This window comes from Erithacus rubecula (assembly GCF_903797595.1).
Source record: "Erithacus rubecula genome assembly, chromosome: 4".
NCBI lineage: Eukaryota > Metazoa > Chordata > Aves > Passeriformes > Muscicapidae > Erithacus > Erithacus rubecula.
Window position 1 is genome coordinate 42,280,475 of NC_136686.1, and position 17,605 is coordinate 42,298,079.

At 37.5% G+C, this 17,605-nt stretch overlaps 1 protein-coding gene across 4 annotated transcripts in view; it reads right to left on the minus strand.

Moving 5' to 3' along the window:
• CNTN1 (contactin 1) overlaps positions 1–17,605 on the minus strand; it is a 203,097-nt gene that overhangs the window by 133,068 nt on the left and 52,424 nt on the right. For 3 of the 4 annotated variants that reach the window (XM_079303574.1, XM_079303577.1, XM_079303576.1), the window contains exon 2: positions 11,336–11,381. The gene's annotated coding sequence lies outside the window, so the exon portion shown is untranslated. Of the gene's footprint in view, positions 1–11,335; positions 11,382–17,332; positions 17,418–17,605 lie in introns of those variants that run through there. The other variant, XM_079303575.1, reaches the window with a different exon arrangement.

A 17,605-nucleotide genomic window follows, 5' to 3' on the forward strand; every position in this document is an offset into this window, starting at 1 on the left:
ATAATTTTGTAATTCTTTGAAGGGATCCAACCCCTTTTATCTTACCTGATGTAGAGTGCCTGCCTCTAGGGCTGTGAGCCTGTCAGAGCATGACATTAAAATGCTACCTACCTATCAGCTTAAAAGAAGCAGTGCACCTCTTTAGAGTCCTCTAAAGACTTTCTTCAGTTCACTAAAAATTTACAAAAAATCACTAGTCATAGTGTTCAACCTTAAATTTAGAGGCTTTTTGGAAGCGTAGACCTTCCTTTTTTTTCCACAACCATGAAAACAGTAGTGGTCAAGGAAGTGTGTCTCTGAATTTTTGCAATAAAATTTAATCTGCATTTAGTTGCAGCAGGATGAATTCTGAAGAACCCAAATAAACTGCCAGCAGTTTTTGAGAGCAACATGAGCAACTTGCCTTTTTATTCTACAGTGTTTGATCATGCTCTCCTTTTTTCTTTTGCTCTTATTTCAGACTAATTACATTATCTGGTCATATATTTAAACATTTAATGTTATATATAGAGTCCAGTGAATTCATCATCAGTATCTGATAATAAAACATCTGCCTACACCTCTTGGCTCTTACCCTATCCTAGACAGACATTTCTCCTTCTAAATTAATTCAGCATAATTAGGAATGGAATACAATGAGGAGTTTCCTGTAAAATCACATTTCAAATGTTCTTTCCATGTTCCAGACCCTTTTATAATGTAACTTACCAAATTCTAAGTGCAGGTTCCTACCTCTCTTCTCCCTGAGTAGCTAGTGACCACTAAGTTCTATTCCAGTGTACACAGCATTTGGAGACAGCCATTTCCCCTCTCTCTCCACCTCCCATTTATATTACACACATCTCAATCAGCCCTTACACTCACCTTTGCACTTAAAATATTGAGGTTCCTAAAGTAATGTTGAGGGGTTTCAAACATTATATACTTAGAACCTTTAATTTCAAATCATACCATCTCCCTCTGCCTACTCGGAGCATAAAGAACAACCAGAACAAAAGGACATCATATTGAGAAGGCAGGAAACTGGGAGAAGATGTAAAGGCCATTTTAAGGTTTACATGTTGCATATTTCAACTCTATTAAATATAGCTCAGGACCAGAAAATATGATTACATATATATTAACTGTACTAAAACAAATTATATTAGAGCTGCTGAAACTATAGTGCACTGCTAGTGGAACATAAGTGGATTGTCTGACTCATTCAGGCTGAAGGTTAATCCTAGATGTTTCAGAAACCAAATGGAATAGAAGCAAAAAAACCACCACTGAAGAACATTTCACTAATTATATGCACTTCTATAGAGCTTCGAATCTTGATGCCAGTGCTTTACAAAGAAGACCAGGGTGACAGTTCTTTAGTTTTTAAGTTGTGAAGCATATCTCTAGGCCATGTACTCAGCCAGCTCTGGAAGCAGCAGCAGGTGACCTGTCCCCAGCCTGCAAGGAGAGCCCAGTAGCTGATGAGTGCAAGTTCACCTAACAGTCCTTCCCACATCTGCAGTGGTGGCACAAACATATTAAACATCTTGAACATGCCATGGCATTGTATAGGCTGGCTCATACAAAACAAACTATATTCCCTTTTTAATGACTATGTTGACATTGCTCCAGCTATGTCCTAATTTGAGATGATACCTGAATGATACCTTCTCCTTACAGCCTTTTCTTCTTCCCCTCTTCTCTCAAGGTGCATCACTTTCCTAACACATCAAGGCTGGAAAGAAGTAATGTTGTATTTAAGGAGATCCTCTAAATTAAAAGTCTAACAGGTAAGGACTATTGGAGTGTGCATGTGTCCCAAGATCAGGATTTTGGAGTATGTCACCGATGGCATAAATGCTGCAGGTATCCAAAGCTTAGCTTAATCTACTCCAACATCCTAAAAACAGCAACTAGGAACCTAAAGAGAAAAGCATTTGGATTTCTTCAGTGAACACCTTTGTCCTAAACATTTTCTAACCTTATGCCCTTAAAACACAAAGAAATGTATTTTTCCTACCCTCTATCAGGGCTATCAATATTTGGCTGTCCTTTGGAATTTTGTTAACCTCCTTAGATATACTAAACCATGGTGATAATGTCAATAAATAATTTTGCAATATATGCTTCCCTTTATTATTTTTAAACACTTTTGAAATAATTGGATTATTGGATTACAAGGTCACTTCTTTATTAATATTATTGGAAAAATTAGGTGGAACTTTATGGCTAACTTTGTTCATCTAGTTTTCCATTTATACTTTCACTGGAAGTATTTCATCTGCAAAATGAATTGTCCTAAAAAATTACTTTGCAAAATAGTTCACCTGTGCATCAAAACATTTTTCTAAAATGTCTATTTATTCGCATTTTTTAAGGTATTGTCTAACCTGTTCCAGGTATGTTTGTGCCTTTGTGCTGACAGATCACTTACCTTTGATTTTAATCCTAAGTCCTCTTTTTTGCAATTGTTCTTCACATGTCATTCAAAGTATTTATACTTTTATTAAAACTGATCTCCTCTAGGTGAAATGCCAATTTTTCTGTCCCTCATCTTACCACAGGCACTCTGATGAGCTCTCTGGCACACTGGTGACACCAGAAGGACAAGGGCAAGTCAGTGGTACTCATGTCTCCCCACACTGGGAATCTACATCTCTGTCAGATGTCAAATTTAACAAACTTTACAGCACTCATAAAGGCTTTTTCCTTCACTCAGCCTGGATAAGACACGTTATTTCATTTCCTTTTCTTTATTCTGGCTTGATACCAAAGGCCATTCCAGCTTTTATAAAAGCAAATCTTCTGAATGTTATGCTTTGTTTTTAGAAATCATTCATAGGACTCAAATCCTGTAAATATATTGATACTAGCAAAAATAAGAACATAAATTACTAGCTCTCAAAATATCACCAGTGGTGAAGTATTTAAATTCACTTGACTCCATACAGAAGTCTAATTTTTTTAATGTTCTTCTAGAGTGACATTTAATGAGGACTAAAATTAATCTGTTGAAAGACCAAACAAAAGTATTTCTGAAGCTGTACATCAGACAGCTGAGCTGTACCTCAGACTACTGTCAGAAAACAACAAAAAAATCACAGCTAATAATTCTGAAGTAAAAAATTCTAAAATCTAAAATAGCTCTAGCTGCATTAAGCATAAATGTACAGGGACTCAATTTTCCACTCGTTCTCATCTCTGAGGCATCTTATGTCTAAAGCTACATGGTTGGTGAATTCAGTAATTATGTTACTGAAAACTGAAAGATGAATGGTGAGCTGGAAAAAAAAAAATGCATTTGTTCTGTGGTCAACATATGCAATGAAACAAGATTTCCTATAGACAGATGTCTTACTCCCCTCATGCTTCTTAACCAAAATAATTTCAACTTCTCTCCCAGCACATGTATTTTCTGACATCTCTTCTGGGCAGGAGACATCACCTGCTGTGCTTAGCCCAGAGTTATGAACATGTTGGTTGCTGCCAAGAAAAATATATAACAGTTTTCCACTCAGGAGAGCACTGATTTGGGCTCTTCCTCTTTACTGAGCCACGGGCACTGTTAAACTTGTAAGAACTTAATTCTCTTCAAGGCTCACAGAAAACCTCCTTCCTATTAGCAGTAGTTAATTCAGCAGTTCAAAAGTTGATGGAGAGGACTGACAGGCAGAAAGTGGTTGCACAATCCTTGTTTCCTTAGGAAACAGAAAAATGTTATACCAACTTAAAGTTCCATTACATTAGCAGTGCTGGCAGCACAAGCTCTATGAAAAGTTCATCAGTTTATTAAATTTATTGAGTTATGTAAGATTGTCATAATGTAGTTAAATATACATTGAAAGTATATCCTAAAATGCTTATTTTTAATTTTATATGTACCCTGCACAGCATAGTTTATATATGTGATGTGTTGTCATGTGAAATAAGTCCCCCAAAGTATTTTAATTGTATTCATGATTTTTTTTTCAGCTGTTGGTTCTCTTCAAAATAGAAACCAATCTAAATGGGTCATGAGATACTCTGATCCTTGCACACCTCCAAGGCTGAGCAGCTCAAGCATGAGCTGACAGTGCCTGGTTCCACAGGTGCCTCTGAACACAGCCCCAGGGCTGTGCCTAAACCAGGCAGAGCAAGGGGCTGGAGTGGTTCCCAAGCCATTTCCAAGAGCTGTTCTGTTAGCTACTCACTCATGATTCTTCACAGCTTCTACTTCTAATATAAATTTTATGATGAATATAAAGAAGCTTTAGATTTACTTTGTGCTGAAAGCAAAGGTCAAACAGGATTAAGACCCAGAGTTGCTTAAGTATTTGTTTCCTTCCTACAACTTACATGACTGTTCATTCCCTTCTTAGTTACATCCCTGAGAAACAACTAGTCCAGGTTTGGTTTGAGCATTTTGGACAGATAATGTTCCTTGTTTTGCTTTAGGTGGTTTCCATTCAGGAAAAGCCTCTGAAAAACCCTCTGACACATCCTGGTTTCTGCACTTCTCATGAGGTATTTCCAGATTCTCCTTCCCAGCCCTACTCTGTGAGGCTGAGCAGTGTTGCTGGCAACCAGCTGCTTGTTTCACCTGTAAAAACATCCACAGTCTGATTGCTCCTGTCACAATTTCCCTGATGCAGTTTGGCTATTACATGCAAATGCCTCTTATGAAATGACTATACAAAGCTAAATGAAAGCCTCCTGTCAAAACAGAGATTGTGATAAAGATGTTGCTCACAGAACCAACACCAAATTCACATAGACATATTCCCAGCCTGCACAAACATCACTCACTTTGAAAAGTACTGCTTCTCGTTTTCAATAAAATGAGGGGAAGAGAGAGATCAGAAATAGGTTGCATCTTCCAACTTAAATATGATCTTCAAGGTAATTTCTCTAAGAATTGGTTATCAGGAGGCAAGTAACTGATAGCAAGTTAATGCAGCTCAGAAATGTACTCTAATAACTCACACATGGTCTACTGAAGCACATAATTTAATACTTGAGTTTCCTAAACAATAGGCATGAAATATCAATGCCATAAATTTCACTCTTCCAGGACTTCTTCACAAATGATTGTGACCAGTTGGTACAGTATTGTTCACCTGAATTTCACTGCAAAAACCAATAACGGCAATTTTGTAAAGCAGTTTTGCAGGCACACAGACACACACATCTGGTATGTACCTAAGACATGCATACAGACACAACAGTGAGCAGGGCCCAATAGCTTAAGCAAGAGGGAGATTTCAATCATAAGCCACAGCTTTCATCTGGGTTTGAACTTCAAAATATAAATTAAATAGAAATAAGGCTGACTTTCCATAATCACCATGAAATGAAACATATAACATTGTTTTCAGTTTCTATTACTGTTTAATTTAAAACCTTTATTAACTCCAATGCATGCTGTGGCTATAGAAGAACATTTTAATTTAGAAGAATATTTTCATCTTCAAACTCTGTTGTGAAACAGAAGGAGGAACCTTTTCAAGATGCTATCAAGTCTGTGGCCATAAAGCAATGTGCTGGCCATTTTTGCTTTTCCCTGGGCAGACCTGGTAGAGAGATGGTAGCTGCTAAGTTTGTCACCCTCAGTGCTCCATACCTGTGATTTTTTATGGAAGAAAATTTCTCACTGCTTATAAGATTACTGCATTAGGTAATTATTGCTATGGTTGTGAACAGGTTGGTATCTGGCAGGAATCTGTAAGATATGTAAGGGATAGATGTGGTTAAGCATTCCATACTTTCAGTCTTCTTTGCCTTCTTTAGGCAAACCTAAGTGAAGAGACTAATAGCTGGTGACAGTTTAGTGGCCTAAAATTCTTTTTTTCTAATGTCAGATAATTGAGGACTGGATTTTATTGGAAGCAATTACTCCAGAAGGATTGAAACAGTGACAGAAAGAGAAAACTGAGCTAAGAAAAATGAGGTAAAATGGAAAGGAGGAGAATGAAACAAAAAATCTCAGCAGGAAAATAGAGATAGGAAGCACTTGGGCCATCTAGATCATTTTGTATACCTCAGCAGTATACATGCCCTGCACAATTTCATACTTTGAATACCTAGTTTTGATAGAGCTCTAGAAACAAACTCAAGTTTCAAAATGAAGTTATCCCTAGCAAAAACAAGAAGTCCTTGCAGAGCACCACCCCCCCTATGTTTCTGTGGAGAAGATCATCTGTAGCAATATTTTTTTAGCAAAGCAGATTTCCTTTGCCAGTACTCAAAGTGCTCTGCAGTTACAGACTCTGATGGCAGACTCAAGTCTATCAAGAACATTGGCCAATCCAGCTAATACCACTATCACCTCCAGCTGTGGAAGCCACTTTTCTGATCCATTATCTATCCCATACTTATCTCCTGGGAGAACAGCCCAAAACAGACTCACTGCTTTCCCATCATGATGGATCACATCATGCTCTGCATTTCAAGGTACATGCTGATGAGTATTGGAGAAATTTTCAAAGTTAAAACAGTAGCCAGGATACACTCTGTATTAACCAAATACTTCAAAGCAGATTATTGATTCTCTGAAGCTTATTATGTGAAAGCAATCAAATACAACATCCTACTGCATCCACAGGAGTGACTAAAACAGGTATCATCCAGGAGAGAACAATTCCATTAAAATCTCTTTGTGTGTATGCATTCATTTATGTTTGTATAGGTATGCAGGTATATGCAGATGACATTAGAAAGAGATAAGAAACTGTTAGCTGTTTAATTTACCATGGTGCAGGATTAGCAGAGCATGTGTAACTCAGCAATTTGTAATACCTTATCTGCAAAATCAGGTATGCACTGCTCAGTCATTTATAATTCATGTTTAGATCAGATTGTTGTCCAGCTCAGTTACAAAGTATTATGCTTCTGCTATTCTTTTTCAATTTTAGAATGGTATTATTTTGAAGAATAAGCATGAAATATTATCTTTAAAATGGAGAGCCATATCCCAAAAGGCTCTCAAGCAAACTCAGCAAGGACCTGGAAACGAGCTGAAAGTGCATTTCTAGTGTGCAGTTTTAGTCATCCTTGAAGTGATAAACAAGAGAATTGTATACTAATGCATAAATATTCTTAGAATAAATACGTAATTTATGCTTTTATATCTAGCATAATTAGGATAGTACATGATATTAATAAAGTCATTACTAGTATTCTGCATTTAGCCCTTAAATCAACACCTTAAAATTATATTTATGACCAAATGAAAAGCTACTGTTAATCACAGTTGTCAAACTTGCCTCAGGCAGGATTTAAAGAACTTTAACCTATCTGGTTATTCAAAAGAAAACTAAGATGAAATTCAGCACACAATAACAGATTTCATACTATCTGCAGTTGTTTGGGGTGAGATTCATACAACCTATTGTTAAAAAAGTCTGTAGTGTCAACATTAATCTGTGATCTCGAGTTGCTTTATAGTGAATAAGCATTTTTAATGCAAGTATCAACAAATGGAGCATCTTACTGAGACATCTTTAAAAAAAAAAAAAACCCAATGCATTTCAAATTAATGTCTGCACTGAGGAAAGGTTCTGTGTTCTGCAACTAGCTAGTAATTGCTTTTGGGTCTTAAAACCTACAAGTAACAACTGTTTTGCATAATTACTGGAAGGTCCAGTAAGCACTATTTTGCAGAGTTAGTCTCTTTATAATGAAAAACACACACTGTTCTTGATGCAAAGTGAAAAGTCACATACCAAAGATGTCAGAGTTCTGCAAGGCCATTTGGCACATTCTATTTTCATCCATATGAATCACTTGTTATTTACTTGGCAAAATTGGCAACACATAAACGTGCACTAATGTCTTGCCTTGATTCAAATACATATCACCACACCCATGATTTAAGTGCCTGACACAGATGCTTCTTTTCTCAAGAAAAGGAGGTGGTGTTTGAACCCAGCATGAATTCCAGTAGTTGGCTAGGAAAATATCTGGATAATCTTCCTCCCACTGGCTCTGTCTAGGGAGTGCAGAATGAACAAAGGAAACGTTCTGAGCATCTGCAAGTATTCTGCTCCTAATCTACAACAAATTATTTTGTTTATGCAAACAGTGCTGAGAAAAATACAGTTTAATTTTCCTATGCAAATGAAGGGCTTGTGGGTTATTCTGGGAACTTGTATACACCATCTCTGTAACTTCAGTTACTGTGTTTCCTCCAAGGCTACTGGCTTTTGTGGTCCACTCTAGCAAAGATGTCTATGGACACCCTCAATTTTTAAATACTTATGCCTGACACTGCTGCTGGTTTGATACTGATTGCACTCAGTGCTTTGCAAGAGCTACATATGTGCTTCCATACTGTCTCACCAAAGTCAAAGGACTTTGTCACCAGTGGCAGTAGCACTTGGGAGGTGCCTTTCAGTAACACACCAGCCACATTTTAACCCCAAGCAGTGTGGAAAAGTACTCAGGCATGTTAAGAAAGTACAGCAGTAACTCCACTGAATTATGCATGTAGTAAACACAAACTTTTAAAAAATTTAATTTCTAAGGCACATGGTCCTGTCACCTTCAGAAGAAAATTAGTCAAAGACACAAATACAATTGATTCAGGCAATCTTAGGCCTGTTGCAATGTATCAGTGTATCGATCAATAACTCAATTTCTGCAAATTTGTAGCAGTTAGGTAAGATACTGCTGTGCACATTGCTATTAAAAAAAAAAAAAAAATGGTTTTCTTTTAAACATAAAAATCCCAAAAGCACAGTTAACTGAACTGTTGGGAAAACTAGTGCATATCCGAAACAGCTCACAGGTGAAAACCTTTTACCAAGAAGTCAATGCTATACATTTACATTTCTGCCAATTTGCTCCACAAGAGGAGCAGACCACTCCAACAGTACAAGGATAAGAATGAGGAGCAGCAGAAGCCAAGGCAGTTGAGTAATTCATCTCTCTTGAGAGGAATAAGACATGACTGCACTCTGTACTGGCTGGCACAAACTCTTGAACAACAGTCTACTATTTGGAAAACAGATTGGCCTTTATACTTTGCTTAGGCCTTTACCAAGAGCATCTTAAAACACTTCAGTAATTTGAAAATAATGCCTCCAATATAAAAGGCAGATGCACAATTATAGAAATTAATGTATAATAAGCAGAATATATCCTATGAAGGCTTTTCCAGGGATATATTTATTGGACCTATTTCTGGTCATTTGAAAGTATCCAAATGGAATTCTGCAAGACTGTTGGCAAGTATTTAGTGTGAAGTAACAGTTATAACCAAACAGATCTAATCTTTCATGCTAAGAGGCATTGCAAGGAGGAAGAGAGTGTGCTGCTCCACAGAAATGCAACTATATTTGAAAAGCGCTAGTTTTGAATCTGGATATTTAATTAGCACATATAATGCCTCAAAGAGATTTCTAGATGAGATGCTACAGCTTATGCAATCATAACACATCACTATTACTTCTGCTGAATACCTGAAGGATGATATGCTTTCAGCTCAACCTTCTCTTCAAATACATGAAAGCCATCGTGCTTGGTCTTATCACAGAATCATGTCTCTGAGTCAGACACAGAGAGGCACACAACAGGCACTTTGTGCCACTTTCCTACAGCCTTGGCCTCAGTGCTGGGTTCTGCCAGATCGCTCCTCTGTGGCAGCTCAGCATGGCTCAGCATCTCTCCACACCTGAACAAAACATGAGTGACTGGCAGATCCTACAAACACTGGCTAATCCCTGTAAGGTCAGAGAGTAATAGGGAGGCTTCAGTGCTGCATTCCAGCTTCACTGCCTACCCCCAGCCTCTGTCATTTCACATGACAGCCACTGTCTAAAGATGGTGATCAGAGCTATATGCTTAGCATGTGACCTGCTCCCTCTCGGCATCCCAGGAGCGAGCTGTGCAGGAGACAAGTGGCTTACTCCCAGCTGCTTCTTTCCCTGAGGAAAAGTACTGAATTACATCACACCTGACCTGTGGCTCAGTGCAGCTGCAAGGACCCACAGCACTACCAGAGATTAAGCAATGCTATCTGCCACTGAAGGGAAGTGCACACTCCCACACTTCTACCTTCCACAGCTCTATAAGGATCTTTGTTCTTAATTTTCCCCTCTTTTTTCCCAGGCAAAGAACAAAAGTAATATTCATCTTTACTGATGAAAAAATACATTAGAAACAGCAGGAGATTGTGGCCATTTTGAATGAAGACAAAAAGCAGCAGGTATATCTAGCTGCTCCTGGGATCACGAGCTCATTCATACAGAAAAATAAGCAGTTCTTTAATAAGAGAACAACAGCATGTGCCATGCCAGTTATGGGTTTATTGGTAAGGAAAGTATAACATGTACTTGGAAAATTGAGTGTGAGGAACAATGCAACAAGGGTGGATAAACTCTTTCTCAAACAGAAAATGAGCATGTGAACAATTTAATGGATCTCATCTCAGATAGGCAATAGCTTTCAGGAATCAAAGACCTGTCTCATAAATACTTGTTCCACGTAAAAAAAAGATGCCCTTGTGAGCACAGAGGGCAGAAAGCCTATGAACATCTACTTGCAGCAGTGTGCATTTGCTGCAAGTCTAAGAAATGCTAATGGCTCCAACAGATAAGAAACTTCACTTGTATGTGAATCATACTAAGAGCCTAAGCACAGCTGTGTAAGGACTGGAACAGCAAGGTATGATATGATACTCATAATCCAAATAGAAAAGCATTGCCAAACTTCCAGAGCTCTGATCAGACAACTACAATCACAAAAAACTATTAATAAGCTGCACTTACATCTTTGTGAAGGAAGAAACCAGTTTTATAGAATGCAAATAAAAAGTTTAACATATGAGTTAGCTCTCTCCAGAATTATATGATAAAACAAGGCCCAAAGACTGAAATAATTCCCAAAATGTATGCCATTTCATTAGCATTGAACATTCATGTCATACTATAAAATACATATATATTAATGAACCAGCATATAATCTACATACTATCATATATACAAAAAGTCATATCAAAGTGATTTGGAAATGGATGAAAAATTGACTCTGTAAGAATGAATTAAAGAGTAAAACTGGGGATTTTTGGGCTATTTGTCAGACAGGTTAGCTAAGGATGACTAAAAACTGAAGTCTGATCTACATTAATTTGTTTAGTAACTGAAGCAGTATGTGAAACAGAAATGCAAGGAGGCATTTCACAAAAAAACCAAACCACAATGAATATGAAAAATTACTGTCATTTGCTTATATTACACAGATCCCTTAGGTCCAGTACTACAGAAACATTCAACAAAACAGCTTGTCAATATATCAGTCAAAGACACCAAGGTTCAGCCTTTCAGAAATATTGCTTTAAAATTGTATGTAAGAGCTGAAAAAATAAAAGCCACCAACCTCTAATAAGGTAGACTCTGTTTCACTGGAGATCCAGAGGCAGTATCTAGAATTGAATAAAAACAGGGTTCAGTTGTTTGTCCAATCCTCAATTTTTCAGATACCAACTGTTAGAATCTTTTATGCTCATTTCTGTAACATTCTTGTACAATTGGCTTTTCTAAGACATTTCAAGCAATCATAAATATGTGGGTTTCCAGTTAGTACACACCCATAAAATTCTTTTAAAATAAAATGTCAAAAGCAGAGTTTACTCATGTGGTTTTATTTTTCCTGATTACTCCACAAAAAGCTATTATAGGCTGCCTTTCCAAACTGCTTGGGTGAAGATTTAGCTACTTTTCCAAGTTATTAATACTTTATCAGAAACACTTGATCCTGAAAATTACACTGAGATGCCTGCTCAGATACATACTACCACCAAACTCTTGCTCTCTATAACACATAATTCTTCTCTCTGTGCTATCTCTTCTGACCCCTCCTTATATCTGTCTCCATCCATCAAATTTTGGCATACCCTTCAAAAAAAAAAAAATACACAACTTTGTGTATGACTTCTACATACCAACTCTTTTCTGATTCACAGCTGTAGATGCTGTCAAACTACCTCCAAATCTCAATTGCCTCACTTAGCAGTTTGGGAGCAACATCCACTAAACATCTTGATCAGTCGACCAAGAGTAGGAACACTCCATTGCTCCACTTGCAATTTTCAAATGCTTCAAAGATCTACAGCAACCCCAACCACTATACAATAGAGAATTCACTTCAGAAGTTTGCTACATAAAAGGAAGAGATTTTCAGATTTTAACTGTAGTTCATTCATATTATAAATATGATTTTTAATTTGGGTTAATAGCCAAAAGGTCAACAATTTAGGTATGTAAGATATGGAATTATTTTATATATCTAAAGTCCAATTCCTAATTCTACAAGTTCCATAAAAAATCCAGGCACTTAGGCTCCAAAGCTGTATTACTCTGTAGGTAGCTTAGTCAAGGTGTGCTTGTTACTCTGTTCCTCTTGTACTCTGACTTACTGTACTACTTTTCACTGTGCTGAGAGAAGATGAAGATGATGATGATGACTGTACTTTCAGGCTCATCCTTCTCCCTACTTATGAGTCAGAGGACATGTTAAGACACCCAGGCTTAATCCTTCTGCTGTTGATGACACAATATCAGGGTATTTCCCATCTATAAAACTTTATTATTTCTACCTTTTTGTAAATTACTACTGAGAATATGTGGATAAAAGTAATTTTAATAATTTTAACTATTCTTACAGAGTCACAGACAGAAAAATACTGACTTTGCCATGCCTAAGTTTTGTTCTCCATTCACTTCCTTGCTGAGTACTTATTTGCATAGTCAGAAGTCTTAGTAACTCTAAAAACCGGTTTTCAAGAAAGACATTTATCTTGAGTATGTAGCTCTTGGAATAACAAGTTATTGAGTACACCATCAGAATAATGCAATATATTCTGTCGTTCTTTCAGCTCTAAATAGAAAAGTCTTCATGCTTGCTTCAAAATTGATTAGCTGGGTTGGAAAATAAATTAAAACAAAAAAATCCAGCATCAGGCTTCTGAATGGTTTTCTAAAATGGCAAGCATTTTAAGAATGTAGATTTTTTGAGTTCTCTAGGCTAATTATGTATTTTTCTAAAGCAAAGGCATGAGAACTATTTACTACCATATTCAGTGAAAATCCCTAACACTACTAACAATAGTATTTCTATAACTTTCTCTATGTTATTTTCTATCATCCCTTTATTTTACACTAACCTTTGCATTTCTTGTTAAAAGACTAACATTCATTTATTTCAACTAAAGCTTATGACTGCAGTGCAAAGTAATAAGAAAAAAGAAGGTTAAAGAAATCACCAGCAAATTTAGTTCTCCCAGCTCAGCGGCTCCCCTGCCCACATACCAGGACACAGCAAGGCAAGGAGATGCTCCAGCAAGATTCATTCCTGGTGACTAAATAAGCATCTTTCACAGACAGCTCTGAGAGCCATCAAATCATACTCCTCTTTCATATTTGAGTAACAACACTGAAGTCAAAGTATTTCTACCTACTGGTACCTGAATCAAGACACTGAATTAGCTGGGAAAGCAATCACATTCATTTTACAATGACTCACAATATTGCATCAGATGTCATAAAAATGTGATTTGATAATTTTAGCCTGTAATGTAATTAAATGAAGACAGGCAGAATATTTTCATTTTTTCTCCACTTTTCCCATTCACAGTGGGCTGTAAAATATAATGAAGTGATTTGTATGAATCTCCATACTTTAAAACTTATAGAAAAACATACTGAATTTTAGAACATCTTCGCTTCTTCAGCCTTAATCACACTGTGAAGTAAGAGAGTGAGCTGTGATGGATAAAGATTACTGCTGAACTCAGTAATGCCAAAGCAATCATAAGGAGATCTTGAAAACACCACTTGCAGACTTTGTTAATCAGAAGAACCTACCAGTCCAGCACCAGGCACTGGCTGTGCACAGCAATGGTAAAAAAAGCCATTATAAATTAATCTCCACTCAGAGAAAAGCCCTTTTGTAGTACTTGTCACATATATGAATATATTGTGATGACACTATAGGAGGAGTATGTAATGCAAAACATCACCCACAGACAAAAAACACAGGGAGTGTCAAAGATGCACAAAGTTGTTACCTACCTAGTGATATTAAGGCTCAATTAAAATAGCAATATGCTAGCTTGTCACAGAAAAAAAAAATCTTGGTATGAACCATTAGACAAAGTTTGTACCATTTTTAAAGGTACAAACTGCATTAAAATTTCTGTTCTGACTCAGAACAGTAAGGACTTCTGACATTTTTCTAGTAGCTTTAGTCAAACTGCTAGCAATAATTTCTCACCCTTCCATAAAGCCCTCCTCTGCATCTCCACATAATCCTTTTAAGTATCTTTTTTGTTCTTCCCACACATATGGCCTTTCCTACATATCCTTCACATACCAAAATATAAGCTTGAAAACTGGAAAAATTATTAGGGTAACTTAGCTCTTTCTGGGACTATTGTGTAGAAATCACACTAGTATTCCTTAAGTTCAGATGTTAACTCACATCATATGCTGAAGGCCAGGCTTAGATTCACATGAAGCTATGCACTGGTGTAAAAAATTTCCAATCATCAGAAGCCAAATATTGAAAAAAAACCTCCTTCATAAACTATTAACTGTAGTGTCATGGAAAAAAAATCACAGAATTATCTACAATCCTAGAAAAACCCTCAAAGTGTAGCACAACACCAACACAGGAAAATACCAAAGGCATGAGCCAGAAAATGTAAGTCATAGTGTAAAGGAGTGAGTCAGGTAAAATCAGTTTTAGCAGAAGTAAACAGACGAAAAAGTATGATATGAAACAGGGAATCAATTAAGAAAGTACAAGTAAGCCAACTGTGCTGGAAAATGCGTAAAAATGTCCCTTAGTGGATTTATGAGAAGGCAGTCAGGGACCCCCACTATTAGCATGCCACTCGTCCTTGCACCAGTGTGCTACTGACCCATCATTAGCATCACTCATCTGCCCCTGCAGCTGTTCTTGAGAAGTATTGACACCACCAGGCTGCAGACTCAAAGGATGCTGAAAGAATGAGTGAATGGAACACGTACTAGGAAGTCTGTGTATAAATTGTATCAATAACTGTAAGAAGCTGGGCTGAAGTAGCAGTTGTCTCTTGACTAGAAAGTTAAGACTATAGCTAAAGATAAAACACAGGTCCTTGCATCACTCAGCATTTCTCTGTCCCTGTAACAGAGGCACAGCCCCTGCAGTCCCAGGCTAAGTACCAGAACCCTGCCTGCCTTTGGCAGAGCTGCTACCAAAGACATGAAAAACCACACTTCCAGCTGCCACCATCAAGTTACAGTGAGATTAACCCATTTTTAAAATTGCTTTCATTAATCACGGCAACATCTCACCATGTTTTACTGGCTGCAGGCTGTTCCATTAGCTACTGAGGTCTGCAAACAGGGGCAACAAGATCTGTGAGCACTGGAGATCCAAGGTCTTGCCCTTCTACAGATGAGCTCGTTGCACACCCAAGCTATAAACAACTCAACCCAACAGTGCAAAAGAGAACTGTCAGTGTGCCAAGAGCCTGTGCAATGCTTGTTCCCTGATTATTCTGATTTTAACTCGGGGCCAAAGCTTAAGTCACTGCTTTCGCAAGGAATTAAAACTGAGTATTTAAAGTTCATTCATACTGGAGGTATATCACAAAGCAAAGAGACAGATATGGCTCCTGCCTGGGAAATTACAAAGGCTCTTATCTTGAAAAAAATTTACATATCAGGAACTTTATTCACATAAATATCATGAAGGACCAGGACCTTATTTAATCTTTTTTCAGAAACTGAGCTTATACAAACAGCACGCAGATGCTGCCTCCACTTCCATCTGCAAGTCATTCATTTTATATTATCACTTCACTGCTAATTTAGCTGTAGCGTTGCAAAGAGGATTTCCAACATATTAAAGTACTATTGAAATAATATAAACTATTTGCATTTGAAGAGTATATTGTCTATTCCAAACAATACAGCAGGAGATCCCCTCCATATATTAAGAAATCCCTAACTAATCACTTTAAGGCAATGATACCCATTGGAGAATACATAATTCTGTTCAAAATCTCCTTGATAAACCATTCTTTATGCAAGACAGAAATGGCTTCTGGCAAAGCCAGAAAGATCTGCCTGTGGCAAACTGAGTGTATGCATGAATTTCTTTTGCTATGAATTAAAAAAGAGGTTAAAAAAACCCCAACAAACCAAAGGTGCTTGCCTTTTGACAGACACTAAGTTTCTTCTTTTTGATTAAACCACCCTTTATTCTAGAGAATCTTGGAGCTTGCTTTGCTGGTATTGTTTCAGAAACCATGTGATAACAAACTTTAGTTATGTAAATTACCATCTACCACATACTACAGCACTAGAAAACATTAAAAGTCTTTGTAATGTCCTCTGGGTATGAGATGGAGTATTCCAAATGTCTTAGTGGGAAGCAAGTTAGAGTCACTCTAAACTGCAAGCCTCCTCATTTCTATACTATTTTAATGCTGAAGAAACACCAGAAAACCAAGAAAATCCTCTATTTCATAGCTACCCTTACCACCATTTATTAACAGTTGGGCAATTAAATATTTTTTATAAAAATATGGGACTATTTTTAAATGGTAACCAATATGTTGCAGGAATTAATGAATTTTATTCTATACTCAGAATAAAGAAATTTACTTTGTGCTATTTATTGTTATAAATAGTGGTAATAGTTATAAATATAAGTGGCATAAATAGATATAAGTGGTGTATTCAAGCTGGCAACTGGTCACATTCATGTATCTTTAAACTGCCAGTTCATTGAAGGACAAACTAGTTTATTAGTTATTGGATTTCAGTGATCCAATGAGCATGTTTGGACAGCCACAGATTTTGCTTATGCATTACTCTTTGAGCATTAGATGCATAAGATTCTGTGAGATGTCCCTGTTCTAGCATGTGTCTGTTGATTATGGCTGGGATGGTTAATTTTCTTCAGAGTAGCTGGTGTGGGGCAGTGTTTTAGATTAGGGCTGGAAACAGTGCTGGTAGCACAGGGATGTTTCAGCTGTTGCCAAGCAGAGCTCACCCAGAGTCAAGGCTTCACTGCTCCATCCCTCACCCTGCCAGGAGGAGGCTGGGGGTGCACAGGGAGTTGTGAAGGGACTCAGCCAGGACAGCTGACCCCAAGTGACCACAGGGACACCCCAGACCATGTGGTGTTGTGCTCAGCATACAGAGCTGGGGGAAGAAAGAACAGGGAGATGTTTGGAAGGATGGTGTTTGTCTGCTCCAGTCACTGTTACCTGTGATGGAGCTCTGCTTTCCTGGGGATGGCTGAACACCTGCCTGCCCATGGGAAATGGTGAATGAATCTCTTGTGTTGCTTTGCTTGCACACACAGCTTCTGCTTCACATATTAACTGCCTTGATCTCAGGCTGCCAGTTTTCTCATATTCTTCTGATTCTGCCCCTCACCCTGCCAGGCTGCTGGTGCTTAATGGCCTGCAGATAACATAGCTGTTATCTGGGTTTGGTCACAACCACAAATGACTCAGACAAGTTTCATTCACATAGAAGCAATAACAGCTACACACCTGAGATCACTCTGTGCACCAGGTTATTATAAGGGTATATCTATAAAGAACAAGGTATTTCAATGAGGTACCAGTATTTCAGCTTAGGGTGG